Source organism: Chrysemys picta, chromosome 1, assembly GCF_011386835.1.
Source record: "Chrysemys picta bellii isolate R12L10 chromosome 1, ASM1138683v2, whole genome shotgun sequence".
NCBI lineage: Eukaryota > Metazoa > Chordata > Testudines > Emydidae > Chrysemys > Chrysemys picta.
In genome coordinates this window covers 354,337,731-354,352,228 of record NC_088791.1, presented here as the reverse complement: position 1 = coordinate 354,352,228, position 14,498 = coordinate 354,337,731, and the positions used below count along the sequence as shown (strand labels likewise).

Genomic DNA, 14,498 nt, shown 5'->3' with positions numbered 1-14,498 from the left:
GCTACTTCAGATTTCTAGCCAGAGGGCTGGGGAGGGAGGAAAGCTATTGGACACCTGAGGTTGTACCGAGTGGACTCCTCAAAAGTGGGTGTGCTTGTCCTGGTTTGTTGCTCCAAAGCTCTGTAATAAAGTTATTTTACTGGAAGGGTGTACATGGCATACATTGAATAATAAGACTAATGTACTGTATAATGGCAATGTGTATGTGTTCATTGTTGGGAAAAGGTGTATGAGTGAAAAGTGGAAGTTTCCTTTGTAGGTTAAAAGAAGCCAAGAAGGGGAGAAGGAAAAAGAACAGAATGAGTTAACTGAGGAAAAATAGCTAGCAAGCTCAGTCCAAAGATAAGATGCTGGCACCATCCAAGGACACTGCCCACAGCTAAGACTTGGCTGATAGCCAAGAAAAGGGGGGGCCTGAATGTGCCCAAGCAACTATGAGATCTGCAAAACACTGCCAGGCATTAATGAAATGTGTTAGGTTTCTTTTCTCACAGATAAAAGAAGTGCTACCCAAAGACCCTAGCAGCCCTGCCATTCATTGAAACAAGGAGACTGAGTCTATGTAAAGTCCATCAACGAAAGACTGCTTTGGCTCCACACTGGAAAGGCCCTTTCCAAGTCCTGTTAACCACCAACACCGCTGTGAAGTGCCAAGGACTACCTGCCTGGACCCATGCTTCTCACTGTAAAAAGACCCCTCCACCTCGGGAGGACTCTCCGACTGATGATAAGCCTATTTCTCCTTCTAACTCTGCTGTGTCTTCTGAACAGCAGGAAAAAGAAAGAAAAAAAAAAGACAAGGTGAAGTGCTAGTAACCTCTCCCTTGTCCACTGACAGACCTACTGTGCCTCTGGATTTTTCTAGAAGAAGCAAAACCATTACAGGGTGATGTGCTAGTAACCTCTCCCCTGTATGGTGCTAAACCACACTGTTTCAGGAAAAGAGAAGAAGGAACACTTGCTTCACTGAAACCACAAAGTCCAGGGATTCCTGACTACAAGAGACATTAAGAACTGGCCCTGGTGAAGAAACAAAGAATTATACACTGGCAGGAAGAAACTTGTGGGACCCATGCTTGGGAATGTGGTTTTGATTGGATTTTGGGGTTTATTCTACAGGCTGCGCCCTGTGTTTTGGATAAGTCCTTCAGCATGTATTGCCCTCCCTAATTGGATTTTAAATGATAAGTACCAAAGGCACCTTGTTGCCATTGCCCCTGCCATCTCCTCCATTACACTATTACCCCTGTAACACATCCAAATACAGACAATGCCATATATTTGATAAAACCAATGACTAAGGCCTTCACACTTTAGTGATTTATTTAAATATTGTTTGAAAAAATATATTTTTAAGGTTCAGGATATCCCATATAAGCGAACAATTGAATGGATCAGTGGAGATAAAAGTATATGATATCACTACCCGTGAACCCCAAGAATCTGTAATTGCAATTGATGGGTTCTATAGCGAATGTTCCTGGAATTTGCACTGTGTTAAATGAGAGAGGCCCTTATTGTTATTTGGTCACCCAATTAGTGAACAATTAAACAAATACCCAGAGTTTGTTTTGCCACTGGAAATTTTACCTGCATAGAAATTATTCCAGTGACTAATAATGTGACCTGTACCTTATTGCAATACACCCCTTCTTATGCCATTAATATCAATGCCTCCCTGAAGTACATAAAGGTGTTCAACCAACAAATGTGGTATAGTACTACACCAAAGAGAGATGTATTAGGATATCAATGGACTGTGATTAACACTACACTAGGGACTGTTACATTTTCATTGCCCTTATCCAGTTTCCAGATTACCTCTACATACCCAAATTGCTCACAGGGGGCTGCCATTAGATTAGCACAACAGAGGGCTTGGGTTATTTCCTCTAGAAAGAAGAGAGACTTGACCGGATCCCTTTGCGATGGGGCCAATAATGCAGCAGCAGTTTGGAATATTTTTAAGAACTAAGAACATGATGAGAAATTGGGGCAACTAGAGAAGGCCATTGGCCTTTTTCTGGAGCACAACTAACCCAGGTACAGGCTGGAGTTGATGAGTTATTTCCGCCCTTAGTTCAATGACCCAGAAGTTGCTGAAAGAGATGGTATTGAATATCACTGAGGCTGGGAAGGCATTGCAGTGGGATCTAGCATGCTCAGAGATTCAGGATTTCTTGAATAACCAGCTAATGGCCATTCGGAATGATCTAGAGCACCAGGCTTGGCCCACTGCCCTTACAGACACATCAGGAGTACCATCTGATCTGTGGCCATGGAGACATACTTGGAAACTTTCTGGGTGGAAGTGTGGACGTTCTCAGTGCTCCTTCCAAGCATATGGACCGGTTCAGGGGGTGTGGGCTCCCACATACCGAATCCTGCCGGGTCCATGGGGAGGATGCATGTGGGATTGGGTAATTCACCGAGACATCTGGGAAATTAGACCTCCTGGTATGCCCAATCGATTTTTAGTCAGTGCTCCTGGGATTACATCTGACATTTGGATGGGGTTAGGGAGTCAATGGACATTTTGGCCGTTACAACCCCCACAGCTTCAGTGTATCCGTAAACTGAAGCCAGGAGAAGTTGTTACTCGTCATGACTACGTTTGCTGGGAGGGTAGGGGACAAGGAACTACCCTGACAGGACACTTATTTTTTTAAGCTAATGATAGCTGTGTGTATATTAAAGCCACCACATTGCAAGACATACATTTTAATCTCATTACCACTGCAGGCAATCATATTATTTACTGGCCTGCAGATAGAATTTTGCAAGTAGTCCTTAGGTTCCAGATACCCTTTAATTGGACTAGTTTAGTACCTGTTCGATTTCAAAATTTGCTTTCACTGTTACCAGAGGTTTAGAAAATCTCTGAAGTACAAGGGCAAATTCACATGCTTCAAAATATGTATCAAGTTAAAAAGTATGCCTTTCAGACAGCTTATAGAGTATCCACCTTATGTACTGAGTATGATGTATTGTGTTCTATGACTAAGATTGTACAACAACCCCATCATATTATCGCTATGGGAATGTTATTGCTTGTGTTGTGCAGGAGTATGTTATTGTTGTTGTAAAGGACGTAATAATAGTAATACCTTTCATGTCCATGCTCATCATGCATTGTCATTACATCCAATCAAAACCCCTAAGGTTGAAGCATCTGATGTAGAATCTGAATTCCGAGATTTAATGCAAATAGAGATTTGAAAATGTTTGTTGTACTAGTAGTACAAAAGGGGGGGGGGGGGTTGTGGAAGCAGAGAAAGAACTGACAGGAAGGGGATGCAATACATGACAGTTCGTTAGCAAGAGTCAGGCTAACTGTAACCCTGATAACGCGAGATTTGTAGAGGCGAGGAATGTGTGAGGCGAGTGGGAAAGAACTGTGTGAGAAGTCATTATGGCCTGGTATAGATAAGGTGTAGAAGACCTTGTGTAGATAAGGTATAGAAAATATTGTATGTTGGCAAGAGTCAAAACAAGTGAGGAAATGAGATATCAGAATGACCTATGTATAAACAAAATGCAACTGTTGCTCATTATTGTCTGTAACAAAAGGTATAAATGCTTGCTGTAATTGTTTACCTGTTGAGAGACCTGCTTAGCTCTCTCCCTCTGCGCAATTGTGAGAGTTAATAAAGCATCTGACTTGCTGTACCTAAACAGATAGTGAGAACTCTGTTTTTCTCCGACACCCTATAGGCATGTTATTGAATAACTTCCTACTGTGAGGACTTTGCCCCTTTATCTGAAGCACACAACAAAGACTGCTAATGCATAGACAATACTCAATTAGATGCATCATTTGTCTGATCTGGTATGGAAATGCCTATGTTCCCTATAGTTACTAAAAATAATTTCATTTCTTTTTACTCGTCTAGCACAGGTGTAAAGACAGAGGGAATATGCAGAATCCAGAGACCTGTGTTTTTCCAGTAACTAGGAAACTCACAAATTATCTCCAACTCATTTTCTTTCTATCCTAAAGACTACAATCGGACATGAGGTGCTTTGGTCCCATCCGCACACATCTCACGTTGTGTTACCATGTCACTGACTAGATTCTGATCTCAGTCACACAAGTGTGAATGTATAGTTCAGCTGAAGTCAATTGGTTAATGAGGAGTCAAACCAGTCCATATCTTCCTCCACCAAATACAATGGAATTTCCTGCGTGTACACCTACACCATGACTGGTAAGAAATGTCATTATTATTATCTTTTGAGCATCTTTGTGCATGTAGCAGTGAAATTCCATAGAAACATAACAGCCATACTGGGTCAGACTAAAGGTCCATCTAGCCCAGTATCCTGCTTCCAACAGTGGCCAATGCCAGGTGCCCCAGGGGGAATGAACAGAACACGTAATCATCAAGTGATCCATCCCCTGTTGCCCATTCCCAGCTTCTGGCAAACAGAGGCTAGGGACACCATCCCTGCCCATCCTGGCTAATAGCTGTTGATGGACCTATCCTTCATGAATTTATCTAGTTCTTTTTAAAACCCCACTATAGTCTTGGCCTTCACACCATCCTCTGGCAAGGAGTTCCACAGGTTAACTTAGTATTTATCCCTAGGAGATGCATTTTCTCATTTCTAGGCTCTGTGAATCTGAGTCAAAAGTAATCATAGAATCAGTTACAGTCCACACCACCTACAAGTGTTATTACCTCTAGGAGGATTTGTAACAGGGAGGAAAAATAATGCATGTAGTTACAAAGAATGTCTGTAAAACATACACTGACTCCAATAGGACAGTGACACTTTAGTGATACCAAACTTTTTCACTGGGGCTGCCTCATATTAGGTCCTAAACCTATATTTAGGCACCTATATAAAAGGGGCACTGAGCATCACTTGTGCCCTTTGAGGTCATTTTGATTAGGAAGAGAAAATCAAACACCATGAATAAACTCTATAGCATTGATTACTTGCATACATTGATAGATTATTTGCCTCCCTTCTAAACTAAACACTCCCAATCTATGTATCTCTTATTTTATAGAAGATTTGACCCACTGGATGGTTTCATGCATATTAAAACAGAGTAGGGTGACCAGAGGGGAAGTGTGAAAAATTGGGATGGGGGTGGGGGGTAATAAGTGCCTATATAAGAAAAAGCCCCCAAAATTGGGACTGTCCCTATAAAATCAGGACATCTGGTCACCCTAACACAGAGTCCACAATATTTCTGTAGCTGAAACATGTCCTATCTCTAATGGAAAGCATGTGGGGAATACAAAGAGAACATTCCCTAGGAGTGTCCTTCGATGTATTTCAGCTTTCCTATGTTTATACACTGTTTCCCAGGAACAATCACAGGGATTATGAGGGATCTGTACTCAGTACTTTATTGGCCAGTGATTAATTTTAATCTTTATTTTTTTTTCACCAGCAGAGGAGAGCGTTTCTGGAATAAATGGCAGAGAGAAACCACACTATGGTGACCGAGTTCATTTTCGTAGGATTCACAGATCATCCAGATCTACAGATCCCCCTCTTTATGTTGTTCCTAGTGATGTATGTGGTCAGCCTGATGGGGAATCTTGGGATGATAGCGTTAATCATGGTTGAAACCCGACTTCATACCCCCATGTACTTTTTCCTAAGCCAGATGTCCATTGTAGATATTGGATATTCCACTGCCATAGCTCCCAGGATGCTAATGACCTTTGTAGCAGAGACTAGAACCATTCCTTTGACTGAGTGTGCGGCACAACTATTCTTCGTCTGTTTCTTTGTGACCAATGAATGTTGCCTCCTGGCTGTGATTGCGTATGACCGCTTCAAAGCTATCTGTAATCCACTGCTATACAGAGCCATTATGTCCAAGAGACACTGTCTCCTGTTTGTGGTTGTACATATGTATGTGGCTCTGTGAATTCAGTTGTGCAAACTCTATTTATATTCAGTCTGTCCTTCTGCAGCTCCAATGTTGTCAACCATTTCTTCTGTGATGTGCCCCCTATGCTGAAGCTGTCCTGTTCTGACACCCATGTCACTGACCTTGTACTTTTCACTTTCTCTACTGTAATTGTCACGACTACTTTCCTGGGTGTCCTAATCTCCTACATGTGCATCCTTCTGGCCATTCTCGGGATCCGTTCTGCCAAGGGGAGACGCAAAACCTTTTCCACCTGCGCCTCCCACCTGACAGTCGTCATTATGTTTTATGGGACGCTGATATGTATATATTTAAGACCCAGTTCTAGCTACGTGATGGACCAAGACAAGGTTACCTCTGTGTTTTATGCCCTCGTGATCCCCATGTTGAACCCCCTGATCTACAGCCTGCGAAACAAGGAGGTAAATGATGCCTTTAAAAGGGTGATATACAAGAAGATTTTTTCTTGGTCATTATAATCATTATATTTTAACCAATAAACAGTAGATGGAATAAGAGTGAGTTCTCTGTCATTATCCTTATTTCTATGACTCAGCCACTCCATGTGATGTACAGAAAATCATATAATGGAACCCAGTCAAATACAATATTAGAAATTGCTGTTTTTAAGATCCATGAATGAGGGTCTGTGACACTATGCAGAATCAGCAAGATGCTCTGATATTTGGCTTAAAGGACAATTGCCGTTGCCTGTTATGTTTTAGGCCAGGTTGGAGTTCAGGTGAGAGGATGAGAAGATTGTATGTATCCTTCCTCGGTTCTGAGATTTCATCCAGTGGAGGGCACTGTTAAACATACTGAATCAAAGCAACCAGAACTGAGGTAACGATTATCAAAGCTCAGCTTAGGTCGATCGGCCATGTTCTCGGAATGTGTAGTGATAAATTCCCCAGAAAAGTCCTCTCTGGTGAGCTTAGGGACTTAGTCTGAATAATGCAGAGTTGACCTTCGTCATGCAGAGCTAGCCTGCACCAAATCAGAGTATCTTCTCTCACCGCTGCATCATGCCGACATGAAGAGGACGTTGTTTTACTCCTGAGTTCTCAACAGAGGAGGTTGTTTCCAGTCATCACAACTAGCCTCCCTGTCTTCACGGTTAGATGGAAGGGGAGCATCCCAAAACTTAAGAGGGATCTCAAACCTTTTTTTCTGTTTAACATGGGGTCACAGGCTGGAGAATGTTGAGAACCACTGGTTTTACTCATTGAAAACTGTTGCCGTTTTATGTAGGGCTTTTGTTTATTTATCTTCTCTCCAACCTATGAAAGAGTTTCTCTGGCAATCCTGAAATTACACCTCTACCCCAATATAACGCTGTCCGCGGGAGCCGAAAAATCTTACCGCGTTATAGGTGAAACCGCATTATATTGAACTTGCTTTGATCCATCGAAACGTGCAGCCCTGCCCCCCCCCCCGGAGCACTGCTTTACCGCGTTATATCTGAATTCGTGTTACATCGGGTCGCATTATATCGGGGTAGAGGTGTATATCAATGGTCTGCTTTCTTTGGCTTTCTTTGGACTTTGTAAACAGTGAGACAGGTTCGTCCCTGAAGTAACTCCCTTGTCTTGAGAGAATGATATGGGGACAGATCAAGAATGAATGTAGTCCAATCAATTTATAATGATGTACGATTGTGATGTACTAGTACACATTATGAAGTACTAGTGTGATGCGGCTATCAATATTCATAGCACCAGCAAGCTTCCTACACACGGTGACATTTGAATATTCATACTGGATATGCTCTGGTTAGTCCAGGGAAGTTTTGTCTGAATCATCGATCACTTAAATCCACTTCTTGTGCTCCTAGGAATACTGCTTATGATTTTTCCATATATGTACAAAATGGAATGACGCTATAGTGCCATAACATAAAAGGACTATTTTCCTTTCAACACTTTAATACCTGTACAGGATTGGAAACCCCATCGTGCAATCAACCACTGCCCATGAGCAAATACACATTTTCAATGAGCAGTTAGACATCCAGTTCCCTGGACAACTCCCTGGAATGGGAGTTTGGTGCCTTTATATCCCCACTTAAACTCCTGCAGTCTGAACCAATATTGACTGAAGTCAATCGGAGTCTTTTCTTGTTTTGTCTTCTAAAAAGCAGGATCAGACTTCAACAACAGCAGCATTAATAACAGTTCCAGACCATCTCAACTAACTAAAAAGCGAGAAAGCCATGCAGTAGGCATGAGCACAGCATAACCCCGGAAAAAGCTAGAGAGAGCTTCTGTCACTGCGGCTACATAAGCTGGGGGTGGTAAAGTAAAAAATTGGTCCTTTCTTTCTTAGGACCTCCTGAGTTCAGGGAAACAGGAGACTGCATTAAAACAAAATACCAGAGCCCATCAGTTTCTACTTCCAACTGGAACATCCCCAGGGCCCTGAAATGTAGCTAGCTGCTTGGCCCATGTATTCCATTAACATTAATACCGCAATACATAACACTCATTGACTGGATACAGCCGCACGCTCAGTTACAGTTGGTTTAAGAATATTATAGAACGTTGACATATTTTTCTAATAAAATGATATGGAAATTTTCCATAAGGAATTGGCTTCAGGTTTGAATACAGTATAAAACCTCTTCTACTGGAGGCTGGGGGAGATGCTTGTTTATTCACTGAGTGGATTATTTTAGTTTGGAACCAAAGATTAAACCTGGGCAGGAAATGGTTTTCCTGTCCCATGAAAATTGTGGAGATTTTAAAAATGTCCCATCCCCAAAGCTGATATTTTCCTTTTTTCCACAAACCAAAAAGCTGGGGGAAGTTGATTTTGATCAATCAAAATATTTTGTTCCAATAGTTCAAATTATATGAACATTAAACAAAATAATGAACTAATTAACATTTTGAAACATTAATTTTGAACTAAAAAAAGGCAACTTTTCGTTTTGAAAATGTCAAAAATGAACATTTAGACAATTTTAAGCTTCTTTTTTCTTTCAATTTTTTTTAAATGAGTAATTCATTGAAACTGGAATTTTCCCACAAGAATATTTCATTTTTGATGAATCAGTATTTTCCAGTGCAGAAAGCATTGGGCTTAAATTGCAGCAAGGGCGGTTTAGGTTGGACATTAGGAAAAGTTTACTAACTGTCCGGGTGGTTAACCACTGGAATAAATTGCCTAGGGAGGTTGTGGAATCTCCATCATTGGAGATTTTTCAGAGCAGGTTAGACAAACACCTGTCAGGGTTGTTCTAGATGGTGCTTTGTCCTTCTATGAGTGCAGGGGACTGACTTATGACCTCTTGAGATCCCTTCCAATCCTATGATTCTATGATTGATCCAATATTGCGCTCTAATATTTTTCATTGAAACTTTATTAATGCAAGATAAAAAGAACCCCCGTGAATGGGGTTGGGTAGCGGGTCAACTCTTGAATCCCGGAGGAAGTTGCATCTGAGTGTGCTTCAGTGGATTTATGTCCCCTCACCATTAATCACAATGGGCTAAACTCTATTATCCCTTGGCTCAAGTCTACCTCGCAGAGTTTAAGTGTAAGGCATTTCCATGGGGTAGAAAGTATCCTAACTACAGCTGGCCAAAATTCTTTGGCTGAAACTTTTTTTCAGAGAAAAATGCACATTCAGCTACACCAGAATGTTTGCCCAATTGTATTGGGTTCTTCGGGATGGAAAAACATCAAATAAATTCATTGCCCCACTGCTAAACCTTGCTGTTCAGTGTCCCACCTCTGCATGGAGGGGTGAAAGTAAAGCTCTAAATCAGTGTTGGTGAGAACAGGGGCTTGTTTGCGTTGGGAAGCAATTCCTGAGCAAGGTAATATGTGAATTTAAGGCACTAGGGCTATTCCTGAATAGCTCCTGGTATGGACACTCTTAATTTACTGGATTAAACTAAACCAGAAAATGGCATTCTTCTATGCGGCCATGTAGGGAGTTACATTAGCTAGCTGTAGAGTCCGGTTCCTAACGCAATAGAATTGTGTCAGTGGTGAGAATAGGGCTAATCGGTGTATAGCAATGATGAGAAAAAAAATTGTATGATCAAAAGAGCTCTGTGAATAGCTGATTTCTTGGGTTGCTGGCTAGTCTGAAACATAAATGAAAAATTTAGTTTCTGGTTGATCCAAATTGATTTTTTTTTTTCAAAAATTTCAATTTTTTTGGCTGACTGACAAGTTGAATGAAATGTTTTGTTTGATCAGTTGCTGTTTTTGCAATTGTTATTTTTTTTAATAAAATTGAAGTAAATTTTGAAACAAAAAGTCTTTTAAATGGGAAACTTAAAATATTGAGACCTTTTAGATTTTTCTGAGATTTTAGATCAAAGCAAAACAATTCATCTCATTTGACACAGATTCATAAAATATTTCAGTTAACCCAAATCTGCGTTCCTCAGAAAAAAAGTATTTTGGTCCAACTCCCCTCTCCCCCCAGTTCTAATGAACAATATATCGTGTTGCTCAGAGTAAAACTATCCCAATTCAAATTAGTCATGAGGCTCACATTTTCAACAGTGAGGGTGGTTAATGGCTGGAATGAACTACCATGGGAAGTGACGGTTTATCCAGCTACAGCTGCTGTGAAATCAAGACCCGATGGCTCTCTGGAAGATACACTTAATAAAATGCCAGTTAATGGGCTTAATACAGAGGGTAACTGTATAGAATTGTGACCTGAGTTATACAGTCAGACTAAACGATGTCATTGTCCTTTCTAGCCCTTAAAATATATTATCAATTTATAGCATTGCTGTAAGTAAACCTATAAAATCACTATTTGGCATTGACAACAAGGAGTCCTTTGGCACCTTAAAGTCTAACAAATTTATTTGGGCATAAGCTATCGTGGGTTGGAATCTTCTGGGTTCTGGCCCACCATAGCTTATGCCCAAATAAATTTGTTAGTCTTTAAGGTGCCACAGGACTCCTTGTTGTCTTTGCTGAAACAGACTAACACGACTACCCCTCTGAAATATATAGCATTGGTGGGAGTAACATTACATGACCATTATTATTGATACTACTTCATTAGTTCATTAGTATTGGGCTTAATCCCAAACCCATTCTTTTAGGTGCTGTACCAACATATAACAAAAAAACCAACCTCTGGCCAAAGGAGCTTGTAATGTAAGCTGAAAATAAGAGACAACGGTACAGATGACAAACAGATGGGGAGCAACACAAGGTGACAACAAGATGATTGAGAATAAAGCTGAATAACAAGTTGCTAGAGCCTTGTCAGAATTTGATTTTTAAGTTTTTTATAATTTTAATTGATAATATCAATGTTTTATTTTTAAGCCTTTTTTATTTTAAATGTTTAAATCTTTACAATTGCGGGAAATTATGGGGGATCAGACAATGGGAGGTCAGACATAATTTTGTTAATGACAGCCGACACTGAGATTCAAAAAGTTAAAGCTTTATAAATGTTAAAACACAAATTGTCAACATCACATGTCAAAATATACAAAATAAATATCCTTAAATCAAACTCTAATACATTCTCAAGCTGCAGTTTTTCTCATTCTGCCTATCTGTAAATTTCAATTATTATTGATGGCAATAATTTTTTCATTGGTTTGTGTGCATATGGTGAAATCAATAATGACCAACATTTATTGAGAAAAATCTGTTCCTTCCAAGCCTAAGTATATACGATAACACTGGTTAAGAATAGATGGATATAGCACTAGTATGAATACAGATGTGATCAATATAAAGACAACTGCATAGTACTTCACTCTAGAAGGAAAAATCAAATGCATAATACAATGTGGGGAATAACTGGCTAGGAGAAGTGCTGCTGAGATGGATCTGGGAGTTCAAGTGGGTCACAAGTTGAGTATGAGCCAACAATGAGCTGCAGTTGTGAAAAGGGCTGTCTGGGGTGTATTACCAGGTGTGTTGTGTGTAAGACCAAGGCAGTGATTGTATGGCTCTGCTTGGCACTGGTGAGGCCTCAGTTGAAGTTCTGTGTCTAGGTTTGGGAGCCACGCTTTAGAAAGGACGTGGGCAAATAGGAGAGAGTCCAGAGGGGAAAAACAAAAATGACAAAAAGGGTTTACAAAACCTGATCTATTAGGAAAGTTTTAAAAAAATTGGGCATGTTTTGTTTTGAGACAAGACGACCGAGGAGGGACCTGATAACAGTCTTCAACTAGGTTAAGGGCTGCTATAAAGGGGATAGAGATCAATTGTGGCAGCCCGTATGAGGCCCAGACACTAAAGAGAGCAAAAGCGTTGAATTCTCATAGTGCAAGTTACGTACTGAGCATTAATTAAAGCATCACATTAAGAAATTAAACCTAGAAGCAAGTTTATTTTATTTTTAATCTCAGATAACCTTGCAGGGCACCATTTCAAATAGATTAATGGTCAAGAAACAAGGAAAGGTGTCTATATTCCAACAGCCACATAATGACAGGACCTTAGGTAACATTGTTCCTCTCAAGCAATTGTAAAACATAATTTCCACATGCTACATCAGTTCTTTGAGTTTCATTTAATTCTTGTACAACATTTGTGATTCACAAATCAAGGCAGTAACACATAGACCATACTCCTACCCTTCTTCCAATTGTTCTTCTCAACTGACTGGAATTGTCATGGTGACAAATTAGCTGGGAATGTTTTTCCAGTCGATCACCCTCTTAAGAGCATCCTTAACCTCCTTGTTCCTCAGGCTGTAGATCAAGGGGTTCAACATGGGGACCACCAGGGTATAAAACACAGCAGAGATTTTCTCCTGTTCCAGTGAGTAGCTGGAACTGGGTTATATGTGGCTTAAGCTCACAGGTCCATAGAACATGGTGACAGCTGTCAGATGAGAGGCACAGGTGGAGAAGGCTTTGAGCCTGCCCTTGGCGGAGCGGATCCTCAGGATAGAGAAGAGGATGTACAGATAAGAGATTATGACAAACAGAAGGGTGGACATGGCAATAACTCCAGAGAACGTTACAAGCAAAATCTCATTGATGTGGTTATCAGAGCAGGCAAGCTTCAGCAATGGGTTAGTGTCACAAAAGTAATGATTGATGATGTTGGGCCCACAGAACGACAACCTCAGCAAGCCACATGTGTGGGTCAGTGAGTTCACGAGCCCCCCTACATATGAGCTGGCCACTAGATGAATACAGACTCTCTTAGACATAACAGCGGTGTAGAGCAGAGGGTTACAAATGGCTACATAGCGGTCGTATGCCATCACGGCCAGCAGGAACCCTTCTGTGGTCACAAACACGACAAAAGAGAAGTGTTGGGCAATACAGGCAGAGTAAGAAATGCTTTTACTCCCCACTAAGAAATTCACCAGCATCCTTGGAGCGAAGACTGAGGAGTAGCAGAGGTCAACCACAGACAGGTTACTGAGGAAGAAGTACATGGGGGAATGGAGTCGGGGATCAACCCTGATCAACACAATCATCCCAAGATTCCCAACCAGCGTAAGAATGTAGATCGCTAGGAACGCCGCGAAGAGGGGTATCTGCAGCTCCTGACGATCAGTCAGCCCCAGGAGTATGAACTGGGTCACCATGCTGTGATTGCCCTCAGCCATTTATACAGGGGTGCATGAAACCATACCTGCTGGGATAACAAGAGTGAGCTGCATGGAAGAAGGAAATTTCATGGCATGAATTAAATCTGAATGACACCGCCGGGCTTGAATGTGGGTAGTGAATATCTTACAGGAAACCAACCGCCATGATGTCTGGGAAGAGTTGGGATGGACCTTTAGATTTACACTCACTTTTTAATAGGGCTGAGATTTTCAAGGCTGTCTAGGAGATTTAGACATCCAAGTCTCCATAAAATTGACTGGAATTAGGCATCAAGTTCCCCATAGGGAGTTTCCAGATTCATGTCCATTATCACAAATGTTCTTCAATGAAATATACCTGGCATATGTTTGAGTTTGAGCTTGGTACTTTATATTGTCTGCTCACTGAGGGTAAATTAGAAAGCACTCATACTTTAAATCCTTCCAGATTAGGGTGACCAGACAGTAAATGTGAAAAATCGGGACGGGGGTGGGGGTAATAGGAACCTATAGAAGAAAAAGACCCAGAAATCGGAACTGTCCCCTATAAAATCGGGACATCTGGTCACCCTATTCCAGATAATCCTTTTAGATGACTACAATGTCTGTTATGTCCCAGTCACTTGGTTACTACTGCTTTGTAACACATCCCCTGGCAGTGTTGCCAATCTCAAGCATTTGAAAACCATGAATCAGGCTTCCAAACATCATGCAATTGGCTTAAAATCTTGAGATCTTTAAAAAATAATACACACGGGGTTTAGAGATGGGGCAGGGAAGGATAATTCTGTTTTGTGCAAGATTTTTATTTTTCAGAATTTGGTTTAGGAACAAACCCACAGTTTTTGAAAAGTTTCTGAAAAAGGGAACGGATCCCTGGAGTCATGGACACTGACAATTTTGGATGTTCCCAGCCCCCAGAGCAATCGGCATGTGTGTCTGCTCCAAGGCCATGGACTCTGGAAGCTCTGAGGTTGCTAGCAGGCCACTGGGCAGGTTGCAAAGGAGCTGGGCAGGTGAACTAGCAGAAACCAGGCAGGATTCGGATGCAGGCAG

General features: G+C 41.1%; 2 pseudogenes; one reads left to right on the top strand and one right to left on the bottom strand.

Annotated features, from left to right (window-relative positions):
• The first annotated feature begins 3,873 nt into the window (after window positions 1–3,873).
• LOC135972375 (olfactory receptor 5AR1-like) lies at window positions 3,874–6,400 on the top strand (annotated as a pseudogene).
• Window positions 6,401–12,521: 6,121 nt separating this feature from the next.
• LOC135972373 (olfactory receptor-like protein COR8) lies at window positions 12,522–13,460 on the bottom strand (annotated as a pseudogene).
• Window positions 13,461–14,498: the final 1,038 nt, after the last annotated feature.